Raw genomic sequence first — 19,260 nt, 5'->3', positions numbered from 1 at the left:
TGCCTGATAAATGTAAAGAAGGAGAGGAGATGAAGAGAGACGGGAGGGGAGGCTGTTTGCCTTTATCTGCTCGCTAAATCAACTAGGCCAGCAACAAATCAAAGAGAATGATCGGACAGAAAGGGGGGAACATCACTTGTGCCAAAATTCATTGTAAGCTCAACGTTCCTGCAATGCAAACACATCGGAGCAGACACCACTGTGTGCAGCGGAGCGGCTTCTTCTGATAATTTTAGAAACCGTTCCAAAGCACACACCGATTTACCTCCACCAACTCCTGCCTCGGTCTTCTGTGTGTGTGTCGGGTCTACTGTGTATTACACCTTGCTGGGAGGGGGTGGAAAACAGATTCTTGTGATGAATCGATCGTGGGGAAAATGTAGGCACTGCGATGAGCAAATAGAACTCTGCAGGTGGGCCAGGGTTTTTAAGAAAAAAAACTCTAAATGCATGGAATTATAAATTTGACTGGAAGCTTGAAGGAAAAAAAAGAAATGAGAGGAATAGAGATATCAACATGAAGCCTTAAAGCGAGGGAAGTGAAAGGAGAAGGATATGAAGAGGTGCATGAACAATGAAACTTGTATGAAACTCAAATTGCTTTAAACTGAAACTGAATTATTTTCTTCTGAGGTGAACTATGGAAGTACAGTCTGCGGTTTTGCTACTCTGCACTTGAAAACGGAGCAAGAATGAGGTGGTCTCTTTTAATCAATTAAATTCACGGAGGACAGAATTCAGTGTGGGAGACGGAGAAATTGAGAGCGTGAAGGAGAAAAATCTGGGAGGATGAAGAACTGGAGAAGTGGTGACAGAGCGAAAAGGAGAAAACACAGACTCACTGTAGAGCTGCGCACACAGTCAGTATAAATATATCAAAAAATGTGTGACATATTACGAGAAAATCACAAGAGAAGATCTGATGAGGACAGAAAGAGGGAGGAGAAAATTGACTTGAAATTTAAACTACTCAAATAACGCAGAAGCAGAATTTCGATTCTGTTGTCACTGTCGTATTTAGATTTAGATTTGATGTCTTTTTTTAAATTTGTCTCAACCAGCCACCGTTTAAGTCTGAAATTACTGTAAATGTGCAACAGCATAATTTAAATTACACAACAACACATCCACCTAATAAAGTTACACAGAACCAAGGGCAGCTGAGTTATGCATCATAAACCGAACTGTTAAAGAAAGCCGATAAAAGTTCTTCAAACGTTATTGTCCGTCTCAGTGCGCTGGTCTCCAATCTGCACACGATTATGACGCATAAGACTGAATTAAATGGCAGCCCACAAAAATATGCGAACCATCTGCATGGAGTCAAGGCCGGAGCTAAAATACAGTGTGTCTATAAAATGCCAATCCAGACACCCCCTGCTGCCCACACAACAGGGCACAAGCCTGAGAAAGATTAGTGAGGCCGTCTCAAACACGGATACTGCACCCTCTCACCTTTTGTCTCTTTCTCTTGACTTTGTCGAATAGGCGTCATGTAAGAATAAAGAGAGTGTGTGTGCACGCCGCTGCCGCTGAGCTGCAAGAACGAAAACGCTAAATCTCAAAGACATGTTAGAAATGTAGTAAAGAAGAGGGAGTAAATAAAAAATAAATAAATAAAAAAACAACAACGAAAGTGTTTGTTCACAGTGCTGGTGTGGACACATGTGGATCATTACAGGCGCACCACCAGTATGAGTCAGTTAAATGTTTCTGAGGTGGGAAAGAGGGCTGAGGAGAGACTATGGGAAGGGGGGAGATTGCACTACAGAGATTCAGTCAGAGCAAGAGGGAGAAATCACTTTTTGAGGGGGGGGTGGGGTGTGGGGGGGGTGCTGAGAAAGAAGGGGAGGAGAGATTAGCGTCATTAAAGAGCCCTAATCCTCTGACTAGCGTGGCTGGCGCTAAAATGGAGGATCACACGGCTTTTTAACGGCGCCTTTGTCAGTCGGCCACGAGGGGACCTGGCAAGACAAGGCCGAATGGCAAACTGGGAGAAACTGGAGGATGGGGAAGAGGGGGGGGGGAGCGAAGAAAATTTCAATGAAAAGTTAAATTAGAGAAGAATCCTCAAGAGGAGAGAAGATGAGGAGGAGGATGGCTGCTTGAGAGGGGAGGGAGGGGAGCTGGAGAAAAAAAAAGAAAAAGGAGGAAAAGAAAGTGTTGTTAAAAAAAAGAAAAGAGAGAAACAGGCAGGAGCAGGCGGACGCCGACACACGCTGTTCCTACCCCCGTCTCCTCTTCCTCCCCCTTTCTCTTCTTCTCTGGCGAATGAAAACGAACAAGCGGAGCAGAGTGGACCACGGGGCCCCAGCCGCTCCGCTCCCGCTTTATCTCTCACTCTGCAGTCTTCTCCTTTCCCATCCATTCCCTCTATTCTTCATCCCTCCCTCTGTCCTCAGCAGTCCCTCTACTCTTCTGTCTTCATCTCTCTTCCACTACCTCCCTCCCTCCCTCCCTCCCTCCCTCCGTCACCTTTCATGTTGTTACTCATTATAGCACTGACATCTCTCCCTCTGTCCCTCTGTCTCTCCAACAGTTTCTCCCCTACTGGTGTTGGCCTTCACCCCTGTGTCTCGGCCTGGACGGGACTGAGGGAGAGAAGAGGGGGAGAGATGTTCCAGATGGACAGACTCTGAACTCCAGAAGAGAAAGAAAAGATGGCGGGATAAAAGACGAGACAAAAAATATTAAAAAAAAAAAAAAAAAAAAAAAAAAGTGGAGAGGAGAGAAGAGGAAAGGCGGGGAGACAATCCAGGGGGCCGGTAATAAAAAAAAAAAAAAAAAAAGGACCAGAGTAAGTGACTGCACGGACCGCCTGAGACTACCTGCAACGCCGGACACACACAAACTCACACATGCAAACAACACACACTCACACTCCCTGCATGTCTCTCTAATAGGCCAGACCGTGCGGCAACGTGTGGAGGACGCAGCCTTGGTGAAACACTCTAATGAAGAGACACACATGCTGATCAATTTCTCTTTATCTTTCTGTCACCCCCGTCGACTTCCCCCTACCCGAACCCAGTAAGTTTGTCACACAAAGGGAAATTATATGAAAGCTACACGGTTTATAATAAGGAAACCACAAAAAGAAATTTTCGGCTCATGCACGATGATTAACAACTCAACTATTTAAACTGTATATTAGGACATTTATGCTAGATATGAAACTAAAAGCTGACAATGAATTACAGAATTCAATAGACCGACATGGAACCAACTCTCATTTAGTTTCTTCTGGATAACGTGTGTCGGCTAAATGCCTAAAATGGAAACACAATCCACGCACGTCGCGCTTTCTCTCTTTTATATTGCTTTCATGTTTGAATCAAAGGAGCTCAGCTGGTAGCAGCAAAAGGGTTTCGGGTCCCAGTGCTGCTACAACAAGAGCTAAATCTGCCTCCGACCTACGGCTACATGCAGACAGTTCTGAATTTGCATCATAAATGAATGACATGAAAAGTCGTCTGTTAAGTTAAACATGCAATTACGTGTCATGCAGGTTTTAAATATTACTGCAATAAAAGTGTGTATTTGAAGAAAAGACGGATTTAAGTTGTAATAGTTCTGCTATGTGGCTTTGTCCCAATATAAATAAATGTATTCATCCCGGGCTGAGCAGTCCACCTGCTCAAATCTGATCTTCCTATCAACCTGCCTTTCTCTACTTCTCTCCTCCCCTCCTCCCCCCATCTGACCATCCAGTTCTCCTCTCCACCTTCCTGGTTGGCCATCGGCCCAGACCTGCACCTTTCCCTGCGAGACCCCTGCTGACCTCCCATCCCTCCATCCCTCTCCCTCTTTCTCTCTCGCTTCATCCTTCCTTCCACCGCTCCCTAGGCCCCCTCCGATGGCCTCAGGCTGCCCCAGGCGTGCACACATACACAGCCCCAGACTCACCACAGGGGGCAGAAAAACAACTTCCACCCTTGGCTCACTCTGGGCAGCCCAGCACACGCTCATTCTGGCTTTCACTGTCTCACACAGACACACAAACACATGCAAACGCAGTCAGAGCACAATTCAATATTCAACGCGGAGTTAAGTTTGATGAAAAGCACAGATGCCATCCAGATAGTAATTCATAATTTTTCCAACTCTCTCTCGTTTTTTTTTTTTTTTTTTTTTGTGAAGAAAATCCTGCAGGTTTAAATAATAGTGGCTTTTGATTGGAATCTGGAGTAACGGTTCTCTAATAAATTGCTCAATTAGGGCCTTTTGTGCATTTTAAGAGGGTGAAATACATCAATAGTATTTGCGTAGAGGCTATCTGACGGCTGTTAATTAGTTTTTAATTTTGCCAGAGCCTACAGTAACAATAATATACATGACGACCTGTTCATTGTGCTGAGAATAATCTGAAGGGTTTTTTTTCCCCCCTAAAATACCTAACATACTGTATTGGGATAGCTACACATGAGAGAAGAAAAAAAAAAAAAGATCCCTACCTGGCTCTGTGATTACCATACACGTTGACATGGAAACCAGTAAGCTAAGCACAGCTTACTGGTTGCCATGCATTATGAGAATTGCACAGTTGGAAGGTTTTTTTTGGCCACTCAGATTGTTTGGCTGAAACTACCTGTTGCGCAGTCTATCTAACGTGGCAGTGGGTAAAGTAAGAACAAGAATTCATTCTGTTACACACAATACAGGGTGGAATGCATTTTCATACTCGGATAAAGAGTCTTCACGAGTGACCAGGATCTGACATTATCTTGTAGGGATACAGTATTATGACATGGCAGCGTGGTCTAGATACACACACAGACACACACACACACACACACACACACACAAACAGCAATATAAATCCTCAGTATGGTTCGATGTTAACTGGGTGAAGCAGTACACACATATGCACAGGGCTTATGATTGGAGGAGCCACAGTCCTCTGCTGCTGTCCTTGCAGCTCACATGGGATGCAGTCTGTTGGGACTGACACACACACACACACACACACACACACACACACACACACACACACACACACACACACACACACACACACACACACACACACACACACACACACACACACACACACACACACACACACACACACACTATGCTACACATACAGAGAGGACAGACAGAAAGGACGATGCGGCAGTCAGTCCGGGGCTCGGGCCCACGAGGACACGATGGATGGACACACGCATTCACACACTCGGAGCAGGCTGCGGGGACCCTCACCTCCTGCCCTGGGAATGGGTCCGGCTGCTTTGGACCCTTTTGGGCGCCAACTGCTCCATATGGGCAGTGTGTGTTTGTGTGTGCGTGTAAGTGTGTTTGAGGGCAGAAGGTTAGGGGCAGGGGGCTAAGGATGGGGGTGGGTGGACAGTGGGCTGGCAGATGACAAGTTTGTCCCTACCACGCGACATAATACACTGTATACAAACATCGAGCGGTGAACAACACACGGAGACGCTTTAAGACTTCAGTAGGGCTTCTAGTAGTCAATGTGAGGAAGTCCTGTTAAATAAGCTTTTAATAGATGTGTAAAAATCATTGTCAGACTTTGCTGGAGAAGGAACGCAAGCATGGGGCTAATATTGTCACCACAGGTTTTCGAGGACCATTTCAAATTTATTAACTCTGTAATTTTATAAAGAAATCAAATCACTCAATCTCAATAACACTGCTGTCTTAGGAAAAAGTTACCGCTAAAAATCAAAAATGAGCAGTATGTTAAAATCACTTACAGATAAAGTGAACGAAGGAGTCATGAACACAAACATACACCATGCGGCGGGGCTGGCATCTGCGTCCTCTTACCACATTTTCCTCTTTTTCTCATCCTCTCCACTTTCAAACTCTTTTTTTTTTTTTTTTCCAACGAGCCTTTTATCTCGCCGTGTACCGTCGTCCTTTTGAATATTTACTCCTCATCCATCCTTGGGCTCTAGAAACACTTTAACTGGGGAGGGTTAGTGGTTCTATTCCCTGTGCAGTATCCTCTCCCTCCTCCAGCCCCCTCTCTTTCTCTCTGTCCATCTTGTCCGCTGTTTGTTCGCTCAGAAATGAGAACCAGCTGTCAGGCAGAGCATTAGGTAAACAACAACACCATGCCAACGCACACATACAGTACACTGCCTATGCACACATGGTTTTTCGCGAAGACACATGCATAGAGAAACCCAGTGGTACGATCCTATTGTGTGCATGCCGGCGGCTATATCATCTATTTATAAGAATGAGGTTTGGTGGACTGGCAGACCGCTCGCTAACCTAGAAACACATTCACCTGAGTCACACATGTGAACACACACAAACTTCTCATTCACTCAGACACACTCGCTCGCAAACGCACACTCACACACATATAGAGGCTTTTGGATGTTCACTGAAACACACACGTACACACAAACAACAGTAATAATACACAAAGTTATGAATAATAACACCCGAGTTACGTTTCAAAGCATTATTAGGGCCACCTTGTGAATAATAATGGTTAATTAGCGTTTAGCGAGAGCCTCACATAGGATTGTGTGTGCATTCATCATTTTAAACAAACTGCATCTGCTATAAGTGGATGTGATTGATGCATCAACAATATTACTCACACAAACACACACACACAAGTCCTCCCACATTCACCTAGGCGTACGTGGGACCTATAAATAAGTGATGTAGGCAGCTGGAGCTCGCTGCTCAAAACACACTGTTACACGCACATGCACAGGTAAACAAACAAACACATTTCTATGTATGTGTGTAGCGCAGATACACAAACAAACAGCACTTTAACAACACTTACAAAGCATCTCCATCTTGAGGAAAACGGCTTGAGCTTAAGCTGCCAGGAGATGATTTTGAGGAGAGATGTGGTAAGAGGATGAGGGGAGAAAGAGACAAGAGAGGCGATGAGGACTCCCCCGGTCCCACAGGAAAAGGGATGAGGTGTGGTGGTGACGGTGGTGGTGGTGGTGAGGGGGGTCCCGTACCCAAGGGGAGCCCGAGAGCAAGCTGCGAGAGGCGGGTACCTCCAGCCCAACGCTCCCCTTCCCTCCCTTCCCTTCTGGAGAACGAGATCCTGGACAGCCCCCTACTCACAGCTCCTAAACCCCCCATGAGAGGAACACGCACACACACACGGAGACACACACCGAAGAGGAGTCCCCAGGGGAGGAGCAGAGCAGAGCAGAACACCTGGACCTGCCATTACTGACACACTCAGGGATTACGAGCACAGACGGCAGGAGAGACGGAGACAGAGAGAGAGAATGCACAGTGGGATAGACACTGACACACTGCAACCAGAAACTAATACGCATAAACAGAACACTAACTAATGACAACTAAACCAAAATAAGGAAGAAAAAACATGGACGATGATTTATTTATTTTCTCTTACCGCAGGAATTTGAATGTTCAGGTATTTTTTTTTGCTCTTGCGCAGTAACAAAACATGAACTGAGAGATGATTTAATTATGAAGCTTTTTGCTTTTTAATTAAATGCAAAAAACATTAGAATATTATTCTTATTTAAAACAGAAAAGACAAGGGGCTGTATTACACTAAAGCTTTAAAGGTAACAAGAGCAAGTCGGCAAAAGCCTTTTGAACCCTTTGATCTGAAGGCTTCAGTTTTGTAATTGTAAAATCAGCTGCATGATACAGCACAGAATCTATGATGTAGATTAATAATTACACCACCAAAAACCAAAAACCCGGATATAAACAGGTGTAAGGTACACCAGGTAACCTCATCTCTTTCACGACCGGACTTGAGTGTGTTGTCTAGTACTTACTCATGTAAGCTTTCACTCCCTTGAGAAGGACAAGATTACCAGTTCAGGGTCAAGGACAGACTAAACGAGGACGTGAAGGAAAAGGAGATGGAGGTGAAGAAGATGTAAGGAGGGGAGGAAGGGGAGGTGTAGAATAACAAACTAAAATAATTTAATATATGAAAGACAAGACTCAGTGATGGACGCAGAAGGATTTTTTTTTTTGCAGGATGACATGAGATATCATGAAATTCCAGGAGGCAGACTAAACGTGCGCTTAAGCACAGTAGTAGTAGCCGTACTGCTGTGTGTTTGTGCGTGTGTGTGTGTGTGTGTGTGTCTGTCTGTCTGTCTTACAGAACTTCATACGCTTTTGCACTTTCACACACTGTACACATGGCTTTCATCTTGCAGATGCAAAGCTGCCAGCTCTCGCTTATCAAAATGCATGCAGACAAAAAGACATAAAGACGTACTTAGGCCAACACACACACGCACACACACACACAGTTCAACAGGAAATAATCCCAAATTCAGTGTAATGGTAGAGAAGTAGAAGAAGTAGAGGTTTCAAAACAAACTGTCCAGAAAAGAGGCTCCTGTGTGATTTAAGGACCACACACTGGCTGCAACAAAAAGCAGCGCTCAGACACACAGGGAGGGACGCACAGGCAGAAACAAAGGTGGATTTGATAAGAAAAAAGTGTGTGTGTGTGTGTGTGTGTGTGTGTGTGTGTGTGTGTGCGTGCGTGTTTGAGCTGGTGACATGAAACAGATCAAAGGGGGAGAGAGGTCGGCAGGGCAGCGAGGGAGAAAGACAGAAAGAGAAAGGCCAGGGGGTCCCGTAATTACAACCTGCATCCGCCTAGCTGAGCCATGTGCAAGCGTGTGTGTTGTGTGTGTGTGTGTGTGTGTGTGTGTGTGTGTGTGTGTGTGTGTGTGTGTGTAGTCCACGCATTGCTGTGGAATGAAGGAGGGTTTTGAGGGTAAATTGCTCTCTTTCACATACACACACACACCTCATCACCTTCTTCTCCCCACTGTGACTGCCCAACAGGAAAGAAAAAAAAAACAAAAAGGGAAGAGGCGCACACACCAAAATACAAAACAACACAACACAAAAAGTGATGTGCCTCTAGGAGCGGACGCATCTGTGCACACATTTTATCATAAAATGCAAAAGAGAAAAATATATGTTAAGACCAAGGTGAAGGTCAGGAAAGAGGGTGTCGTAAAACACTCGTGTAAGTGAGCGCGCACACAGTAAATGGCACGCGCACACACACACACGCATGTGTACACAGTAGGGTTGGGAGTGTCTGTGGTGAAAGGGTGCAGATCAATGGAGACCACTGACTGGTTGGTCTCTGCAGCAGAAAAGCGGATTGCTCTGGGACACCAACTATTGTACAGCACCACACTGGCTTCAAACACACACACACACACACACATACATAGCTGTAGACATGCAGCTGAACACACACACAGACACACACACAACATTAAGTCAGAACATGAGCAGAGGCAAACTCTACTTTGTCTCCCACACTTCGCTGATAGAGGACACAAACAGCCTGATAGAACGCTGAGAGCAGAGAAATGGAAATGCCTCTTTGACTGACTGGGGTCATTGTGTCTTCGTGCCTTCAGAGGGAGGGACCCGCTCACATCACAACCACTAATCTCTTTTTCTTCCTCCACTTTATGTTTGTTCCTCCTTCCCTCATCCCATGCATCTCTCCATCCTTCTCCAATATCACTTTTTTCACCTCCTACACCTACCTATCACCCTCCACTTCAGTCTTCCCTCTCTACATCTCAGCGTCCGCCTCGTTGTCCTCTGCTTCCACGGGCCCAGCTGAATTATCGATGTCTTATGCGATGAGCTAAATGACAGCTCTTTGATACGAGAGGTGACAACTGTTTGAGTAGATGTGCTGTTAAAGAAGATTTTCAATCACATCTGTATGTCTGTTCTTCCACCTGCTGCAGATTCATCTCCCTGAGCAAGTTCCTGATTCCTCCATCTCTTTCTCCCTCCGTCTCTCCTCTGTCTCTTTCCCACCCCCCCACCCCCTCCTCCCTCCTTCCACCCCTCCCCCTCCCCTCTGCGGAGGAGCAAGCTAAAAGCACAAGCATGCCCCAAAATTAATTTAAACGGAGGATTTAAATTAAAAGCAAAGCCTCGGGAGTTTTATTATGTACTAATGTTTGAACCGTTAACTTGGATTGTATTACTAAAATATGAATAATTAAGGACTGGTGGGGGCTATTATTACATCAGGAAAGAGGAAGGAAAAAACACATTATGCCACTGGAACAGATTTAACAGAGGCTGGTGTAGTCTGTTAGGAGAGTGTGGCACGTGAAGGGGAGTAAGCAGGAGGGACGTTAACAAAACATGGTATTGGTAGATGAGGAGTATGTGACCGGCCTCTGGAAAAGAGTGTATTTATTTGTAACTCACTCTTTGCAGAGAAAGAAATTCAAATAAATAAATCTATTCTTTCCGAAATCAAAACTATACTTCATTCAGAAATTGTTTGGATCAGTGCCTTTTACATTACATTAGAAGAGGTTAATAATGTGTAATAATGGTGCATTCCATTTGTGTGGAATTTCCAAGTTCCGAGTTGAAAGTTTCGCCCAACAAAGTCGGATGTTTTACTTCTAAAGTCGTAGAATCTTCACTACCCCTCAGCTGAGTTACCAAGATGGCCGCCCCGTGTGTAAACAGTAATTAGAAGCTCCTGTAATGTTCCGTTTATTGGAACTTCTGATTAGTTTTTGTTGCATTAAATTGGCCGCACAGACAGTATTTTTCGACATACGTATGCTGAAATGCTGTTACAGCGTAATTTAAGTTTTTCATGTGTTATATGGGAACTACAAGCTTATGTCGCCCTAACAATGAGAATAACAAGTAAGAATAAGAGCCTGGTAAAACCAAAACAGTGCACAACACCGTCGTGGCAGACTGTGAGTAACAGTGTATTTTTTTTCTACATTAAACAATTGAAACTTTTGAATATTCTTAGTAATTATAGTAAAAAAAAACTCTTTGAATTTACAATTGTGTAGCTTAAATAGCCTAAATTTTGTTTAACATCATAGCAATAATATCAAGATTTTTTTTTAAACTTTAATTTAACTCTGCACTCAGAAAATGTAATTACTAGACACACCAAGGTTTCAACAAGTTATATTCTGACAAGGCGAGAGCTTTAACGGACACGTCCATAACTGCAGCCGATAACCCAGGTGTGACGTCATTCTCTCTGACGTAAATGGACATACGCACATACAATGTGTTTGTTTTTCAGGTCTTAGTGTTGCAGATGCTGGTTTAGTGGGATTGAGCCATCACTGATGTTATGATACATTTATGTTCCTCTCTTGCAGGTAAAAATATCTGATGTGTGTTAATGGCTGATCATGGCATAAAATCTTTACACACAGCCTGGTCCATCGATACCCTGCAACCAGACTGGTGAATCTGATGCTGATCTGTCTATAATAAAGCCACATGTACAGTATAACACATGCACACATCCTCACTGTGTGTTTCTGATTCTCCTTCTCTCTCTCTCTCTGTCAGTAGTGTGGATCCACGCTTCCTACAATACACACACATACACAATCTAAACCTCCTCACAGAGCGTCCCACAGCCCTATCTAGCTTTCTTTAACTTTTTCTCCCACTGCTTCTCTTCTATGAGCTTCGGTGCACTCGTGTGTGTGTGTGTGGGTGTGAGTGTGCGTGTTGCACTGCAGAAATATTAGTCTTTTCGTTGCGTCTCTGATGTGAAGCCCCCCCTTATCAGCCAGCGAGCAGTCAGCCTCCCGGCCCCCCTCTGCAGCTGTCACGACACCCCCTCACACACACACACACTATTCTCCGAGGACAAACTCCCCAACACATACACCAAATACCCACATACACTCAAAACACGGGCGCATACAAATCTCTGTACACAAGCACCGAGCAGTTCGTCTTCACTCACGCACAATTTTATCTGCTCGCTCGCAGGCCGCACGGCTTGGCAGCCGACGTGGGGGAGAGATATCCTCTCACCCTACCACCCAAAACCCCCAAATGCCCACTAACACTACCACCCATTCCCCCATCAAAATCAAACACGGCCCAAACACTAGCCCAGGAAAAAGAGAAAAGAGGGGAAGGAGTGCGTTTTACTCGAGCTGAGCGCTCTCTCCAGACAACAGCAAGGAAAAAGGTAAAGAAGGAAGGCCTCACTGAGCCGGGTGAGTGCAGTGTAATACTTCACTTGAGCTGCTCTCACTGGAGTCGGGGAAATGGTGGACAAGGTAAAAAAAAAAAAAAAAAACGAGAGATGAGAGAGTTCAAAAAAGTAAGACTATAATAAATTGAGTGGAATTAAGACGGAGATAGTGCTTGATGTGTAGGTGCATGAGAACAGAGGCAGCCATCGGAGAGAGCGCTGCTAGCTAATGTAGTATAAGACCCCCCCCGGACCCCTCCCCGCTGATGCCTTCTTCATCTTTCCTTCTCTTCATTGTTGTTTGTGTTTATTTGTTGTTTATTCCAGCGCTCCCTCCTCGCTGAGCTTCCTCTGCAGGCCTCGCTTCTGACTTATTTAACAGAGCGTTTTATATCATATTTGAGAAATGAAGAGCAGATTGGTTAATATTTTAAAGACATCCCACTTGCCCGAGTGAGGCAGAGAGACAAAACAAAGACGGAGGGAGAGCAGGAGATGGGAGGAGAGGAGAGAGGGAATACGAAGGAGGAATTCTCTTGTTCCTTAACCCCAATTCTGAGATTCATGCTGGGAGCAGAAGCACGCATGAACACACAAGCATGCACGCACACTGAAGAAAGGCCTACATACAAAATGTTCACTTAGTTGTGATCATACACAAACATTCATACTGAAAATAAATAGATCTCGAAGGAAAGAAACGTGCAGCGCAAGTACTGACACCTATCAACGATGGATTTCTCTCACCTGAACTCACTTTACTGTGTGTAGTTCTATGATAATTAGTCAATTCAAAAAACATTTCATGAAAATAAGTAACTAATGGTAAGTCAAGTAAAAAACAAGTAAAAAAATGCAACATTTTATAGATGAAAACAATGAATTAAAAAGAAAACTCTAAAGATTAACTGACAATTAAGTTGAGCATGTTTAACTGAATACAGATCTCATTAGCCTTTACTTCCAGACTCTTTAATTCATTAATAAATCTGACCTCAGATTACAGAATCTACGGGTTAATTTATAACTTGATTCGTACATCTCTACAATCAGAGGAGGTTCAGCCCAGATAGTCTGGTAATGTGACGGCCCACTCTAAAATCTGCAGAACCACTGGCAGATTAATGTCAAACACGTTTGATATTTAGGATATTAAAATGTCGATAACTACGTCCGTACTATCACTGTAGCCAATTAGAGTGACAAGCCTACAGGGACGCAGAGTGGCTGATGGTGTTGTCAAGCAACGCTAAATGTTCCGGCCCTTGAGGCTAACATTAGCTATTGTATTACTGTTAACAGATATCAAAACTGACAGGTGAAAACTCACCTACAGTTCTCAGTTAAGAACGGACACCTCGGGCGGAACGAGGCTACTCTACATGTTTGAGATTTAGAAGAACAAGTTTATCCTTAAATGTGTAACGTGGTTCAATTTCAGGTTTTGTTAACTCCTGTAGTGTTTAGACTGCAGAGGCAAAAATGGTGGCAGGTTTCATACAGCTGAAGGTATGATATCATTAACCGCTTTCTGATGTCAATGACGGATAAAAGAATGGATAAAATATAAATTAATATTATTCCCTCTACAAACAAAAAAAAAATGGAGTTTATTTCTTGCCCACATATGAACAAGAACTATGCATGCCCCCATGATCATTTAACAACAACAAAAAACACTTACACATGTGTGCATACACAAACACACACTTGACAATGGCTCTCCCCTGTGACTTCCCATAGTGAAGTGAATTCCAATCAGGCAGTAAGCAGGACAGCTATTTCTAGGGACAAAGGACAGGGAGAGGAGTGAGGAGGGGTGGAAGGAGAGATGGAGAGGAGGGAGGCAGGGAGGGAACAGGAGGGAGGGAAACAAAGGGTTCTGGTAGCACCCAGGGGAGAAGGCCCAGAGCAGCTGACGTCAGTGTGTGTGTGTGTGTGTGTGTGTGTGTGTGTGTGTGTGTGTGTGTGTGTGTGTGTGGGGTGGGGGTAAATGGGAGTGTGTGAGAGAGGCTGGCAGAGTTGGTCCTCTTGCCCCCCTAGGGAGCTCTTGAGGCGTGGAGAGAACAGAGTCGAGCACGGCTCCCAGCCCCCACATAACCAGGAGACCGGGCGGAAAGCCTGGCAAAAACAGCCGCTCACTCTCTGGACATAACAATCAGATGGTCAGTCGGTTAAAAAAAAAGAAGAAGAAGTCAGTTTAGATATAAATAAAGAATTCCAGCCAAGATATTCAGAAAAGACAGTCGGGCGTGCATCTGAATGATTAACTAAAGCCTGGAGCATCCTCTTTGTCATTCAGTTACATCAGACTGTCGCTGAATTCAATCTACTCTGCATCTCACTCCCTTTTCTGCATTTCTATTCTCTCTGACTCGCTCTGCCTTCATGCACTTCTCTACTCCACTTCAGCCCCCCCGCCCTCCACCCTCCACCCTCCATTCTCCACCCCTAACCCTCTCCCCGGAGTTGTGCTTTTCTCTGACATTTGGCTGGACAAAGGCGAGTCACACCTGAGCACTGGGTTAAAACTATTATAGGCCTTCTCCCTATGGTACACTAACCTTTGCCACCACTGTCTGTGACTGAAACTCTGCATGCGTGTGTGTGTGTGTGGCTGCTCGCATGTGTGTGCGCTTGCTGTACACCTGGGTGCACCTTTGTATTACACATACCGCGTGTTTTCATTTATTTTATGACACTAGATCCCGAAATCAAAACCAAGGCAAGAAACATCTGGGCCAGGTTAGGGTCATTAATAATAATAACAGAGCAGGAGAAGAGGAAGAAAAATGTAATAGGCCTTTCACACAGCAGACATTTTGGCTCGTCATAGGAGGAAGACCACGGGAATTACAGCTAACATTAACAACGGCTGTGTTGTCCTTGTCCCAGCGCGGGATACTGGGATGATAGGGGAACATTGTCCTTGACAGACAAGTCAACAAAAATCACACTACAGTTGATGCATTTAATCCAACACAACAGAGAACAGATGTGAATCTTGAGCCATCAATAAGACCTTAACTATTATTTATAGCATAAAAAGGGAATAGGTCTAGCAGGACTTACTATGACCAAATCTTTCCAGTCACTGACCACCATTTTTTCTTCAAAACTTTAAGTAAAACTCTGAAGGCGATCTGTTGTTTTGCAGTTTAATAGTAAAAAGTCTAAAGCATACTCTTCAGATAATGACAGCTGATTTACAGACACTGGTAAAACATTTGAGAATAAGGTAAATCATGATGAAAAAGCAAATGCACCAAGGCCAGGAATCTGAACTGATAATATTACACCGGCAGCTTTAAGACCTTTAATGTCCATATTTATAGAGGAGAATGTAATGGCTCAGATCAGAAACAAAGATTTCTTTTTTTTTTTTTTTTTTAGAATCGATATTGAAAAGTGACCTCGTGCAAGTTTAAGAAACCGTACAGAGCGTGTTTTCTGTCCAAGGCACAACTTATGTGATAAGTATCTTTACATTGGCCCATTTCCAAAAATAATAATCTGAAAGTTATATCAGCTACTCTTAGCTCAGCTACTCGACGAGTAGATTCTGATGTGCAACTTCCCAGATAAGATCATCAACAAAATGATGCAGGAAACACAAAGTGTAAATACACCACACGCAAACAAATAGCGGGAGCGGAGTGCAAAACTGGAAAAGGGTCTAAACTGCTATGGCAAGGGACGCATTGACCAGTAAAAGCCATGATGCAGGACAAGGACATAAATTGCTGCTTTTAAAGTACCAACTTGAGAAAAACAGCTTAAGTGAAGCGCATTACAAATCTAAAGCATCAAACAGGGTGTGGGAGACAGAGGTGGGGAAAAAGAGAAAGAAAGAGTGGAAAAACAGAGGGAGGGAGACAAACAGGGGCTGCTTTAGGGGCCGGCCGCCACAGGGTGCGTGTGTGCATGTGCGTGTGTGCATGTGCGTGTTTGTGTGCGTGCCTTGGGAGGGCACAGCGGGGAGGGTTGGGGGCATGAAGGAAGGGATCAGAGCTTTGGGGCCAGCTCCACAGGGAACAGAGATGATGGGGAGAGAATGGAGGAAGGCTGTGGGGGAAGGGAGAGGGAGAGGAGAGGGTGAAAAGAAGGGATGTGGTCAGTTCTGAGTTTGAGAACTCAGCGGGGAGGGACGGCAAGGGGGGAGGCAGGGAGGAAAGGAGAGAGACACTGTGGTCTGTGGTCTGGAGGAGGAGAGGAGAGGAGAGGAGAGGAGAGGAGAGGAGAGGAGAGGAGAGGAGAGGAGAGGAGAGGAGAGGAGAGGAGAGGAGAGGAGAGGAGAGGAGTTAAAAAGGCAGAGAGGAAGAGATCAATTGGAAGAAGGTGGCACGTTCCACTTGGGAAGAGAGAAAGAAGGAGGTGAGAGGGGGGAGAAAAGGAGGAAAAAAGTCCCAGGTGTCAGCAGGAGGGGGGAGAAAAAAAAAGAAAAGAAAAGGGGGGCAGGTGGGGTGGAGGTTCTGGGGGTCCTGGCTGTTGGCAGGGGTGCAGGAATCCAAGGGAATGGTCTGTTCCTCATTATCCAGTGAACCCCCCACCTCCACTCTGGGCCCCCCCTCACAACTACACATACATACATGAAGGAGGCCCCCACATGGCCCCATGACAACTCTATCCTGACCCCTCCACACACACACACGCACACACAAACACATACACACACACACTGATAAGACATGAAAACACATGCATTAATAAATATATAGATAAATACAGATACACACTTTACACGCAGGATAATCCTCCAAACTAAAAAATCAATCACTGATAAACAAACATTTAAACACTAAAAATCTGGGGGGGAAACATTTTGCAGGATGGAAAGGGGAAAAAAGAAGAAGGAGAATTACTTGATTTTGTTTACTAGGGTTCCAAAAAATAAAAAGTACAGGTAGGATGATTTTTAGAGAAACAACCACATCAATAAAAAAACAAAAACACACCTTGACTGAAAAGGTGAAGGCTTCAGCTTATTACGCCTTTTTAAATTAACATTATCTGTCTGCTCGTGTTAAAATTTAGACAGAACAAAGCGTGTAAATGCTACATTAAGTAAAGAGTTTATGAGCTCACTAGTATTTATAATTCAATTTTATGTTCATTAATAATATTGTTTTTGAAGTATTTAAATCTGTTAAGTGCGTCTTTGTTTTTCATTTGTTTGTACCTTTTTTTATATACAAACAGTTCATATTTACTGGATCGAGTCTGAAACATCCTCTGGACACCGTCCAGAGATTTCATCATTGAATTTTAAGGTCTGTAAGTTCATAAATAATTTGTATGTTGAGTCTTAATAATAGCTCTGTTGATTATCCGTTTTGCTCTCTTTTGTAACATGAAAATTGGTTTTCTAATTGTTTTAGCTCATAAAAGTTTGGTACAATAACTGTACTGAAAACATGCTGAGGATATATTTAGTTTTATTTAACATTGCAATAGACGGCTGGTGTTGGGTGGTTGAAATTACACAATGAAACTTTCTGCTCATCCCCTTTTGCAACTGTAACCTGGGAAAAGTGACACCTGACCACAACATCAGCATCTCCCCATGATCATCTTCCCTCAGACACCTGACCTCTACCTGTCCCCCAGTCATGTGACTGGTTTTAAGGTGACACAGCAGACGAATGAATCAAATCAAGTCTGTACAACAAATGGCACATTCAAAAAAGAAGTTGATGTCTAGATAAACTCTACTGAAGACTATCAGTCAGCACTAAATCATCACTAAAAGAAAGTTATAGGACTGTGTGTGCATTCCTGCAGCCTGTGCGCTTCATTATACAAACAGTATGGTGCTTCTGACCACGTTGTTGATAAAGAATAAAATAGATTATAGATTATTTAATAGCTTGATATGAGTGACAGTGAATGTCTGTCATTCATAAGCTGGCTAGGAATCATGTTATGCCTGAAAAGACCAAATGACATCTTATTAATTTAGGAGACTGTGTCAGCTCTTTCTGTTTGTGATGCTGCAATGAGCCTGTGCAACTTTACTCAACCTGACTTGAAACAATGAAGAACAAGATAAAGTGATCTGTGTCACTAGTTTGTTTTGACAATTTAACTGTTTGCACAAGTTAAATCTATTACGCCTTGTTTGTCAATTCTTTATTGTTATTCAGTTGATGCACATCAAGCTGCCTCATTTTAACCCATAATATAGATTTGGAAGTCTGTGCATGAATGGAAAGATTACAAATCAATCATCAAGTTTACTTTTGCCCAAAATCACGGGCATAATTACTTCTTTACTTTATTAAACTTTATTAAACTGAAGTGCATAAAGAGGTGATTTAATTAAGAAGAAATTAAGAGCAGTTCTCATATTTAAGAAGCTGTACTTGAAGAAGCCGTTTTATTCCAATTTCATTTGATGATTCATAAAAATAACTTCTGAAGTTCTTGTGTTTTTTTAAAAAAAAAAAAAAACACTGGTGCTTACATACTTCATCACTTTAAATAACTTCAGGCAAGGAATCAGAGTCCTGCTGCTCTGGAACGTTACACTTAGTACTCTGGCTATCATGCTAAAAAAATATTAGTTTAGCATGAGCACAAACCTTGGATAGGTCGTATTTTTTTTGTCAACTTTACGCTGCAGTGTTAACCAACATGGCCGGCCCAATGACCAGAGCCAGGTGTGGGATGTTTATCTTACTTGGACGCAGAGAGGTGTGCTTGTTTTTTTAATTTATGTTAACCATCCTTTTGGTTGGTTAGCAAACACACCTGTAACTACATGACATTAAACGGTAAGAGCGACTAGTGGCACAGTCTGGTACTACAACAACTACAACTGCAGAACATTTACAGCATTTCCCTCATCTTCTGCTTATGTTTATGTTTTTTAAAATATGTTTTTTATTTAAACTATCAATAGAAATTTACCACTTCAAAATGGATCATCAACACTCTACAAATTCATTCAACAAAGAAGCGTTTATACCTATATATAAAAAGGCTTACATGACTGAGTGTATGCGACACTTGTTTCGGAACCTAAAGTTGAATTTGAAACTTCATGCTGTGAATGAAACGCAATGTCCACTCAAGATTGAAAAAGGCACACAGCCTCCAAATCTGAAATCTAAACAGTGTGACTGGGGAAATCAGACACATTTTATTTATTCAGAAATATGTAAATGTATATTTCTATAATCTTGCTGTGTAAATATTTGATCAATAAACAAACACACGCACACACACACACTGGCACAGACAGAGGAGCAGCAAAACCCTTTGGCTGAAGAATTCTA

The 19,260-nt window shown here is 43.4% G+C and overlaps 1 protein-coding gene across 3 annotated transcripts in view; it reads right to left on the bottom strand.

The window, feature by feature from the left end:
- znf423 (zinc finger protein 423) overlaps positions 1 to 19,260 on the bottom strand; it is a 133,153-nt gene that overhangs the window by 71,322 nt on the left and 42,571 nt on the right. The gene's annotated exons all lie outside the window — the stretch shown is intronic.

This window comes from Mugil cephalus, chromosome 10 (genome assembly GCF_022458985.1).
Source record: "Mugil cephalus isolate CIBA_MC_2020 chromosome 10, CIBA_Mcephalus_1.1, whole genome shotgun sequence".
NCBI lineage: Eukaryota > Metazoa > Chordata > Actinopteri > Mugiliformes > Mugilidae > Mugil > Mugil cephalus.
Note: the sequence above shows the minus strand (reverse complement) of the source record. Positions and strands in the feature narration are given on the sequence as shown.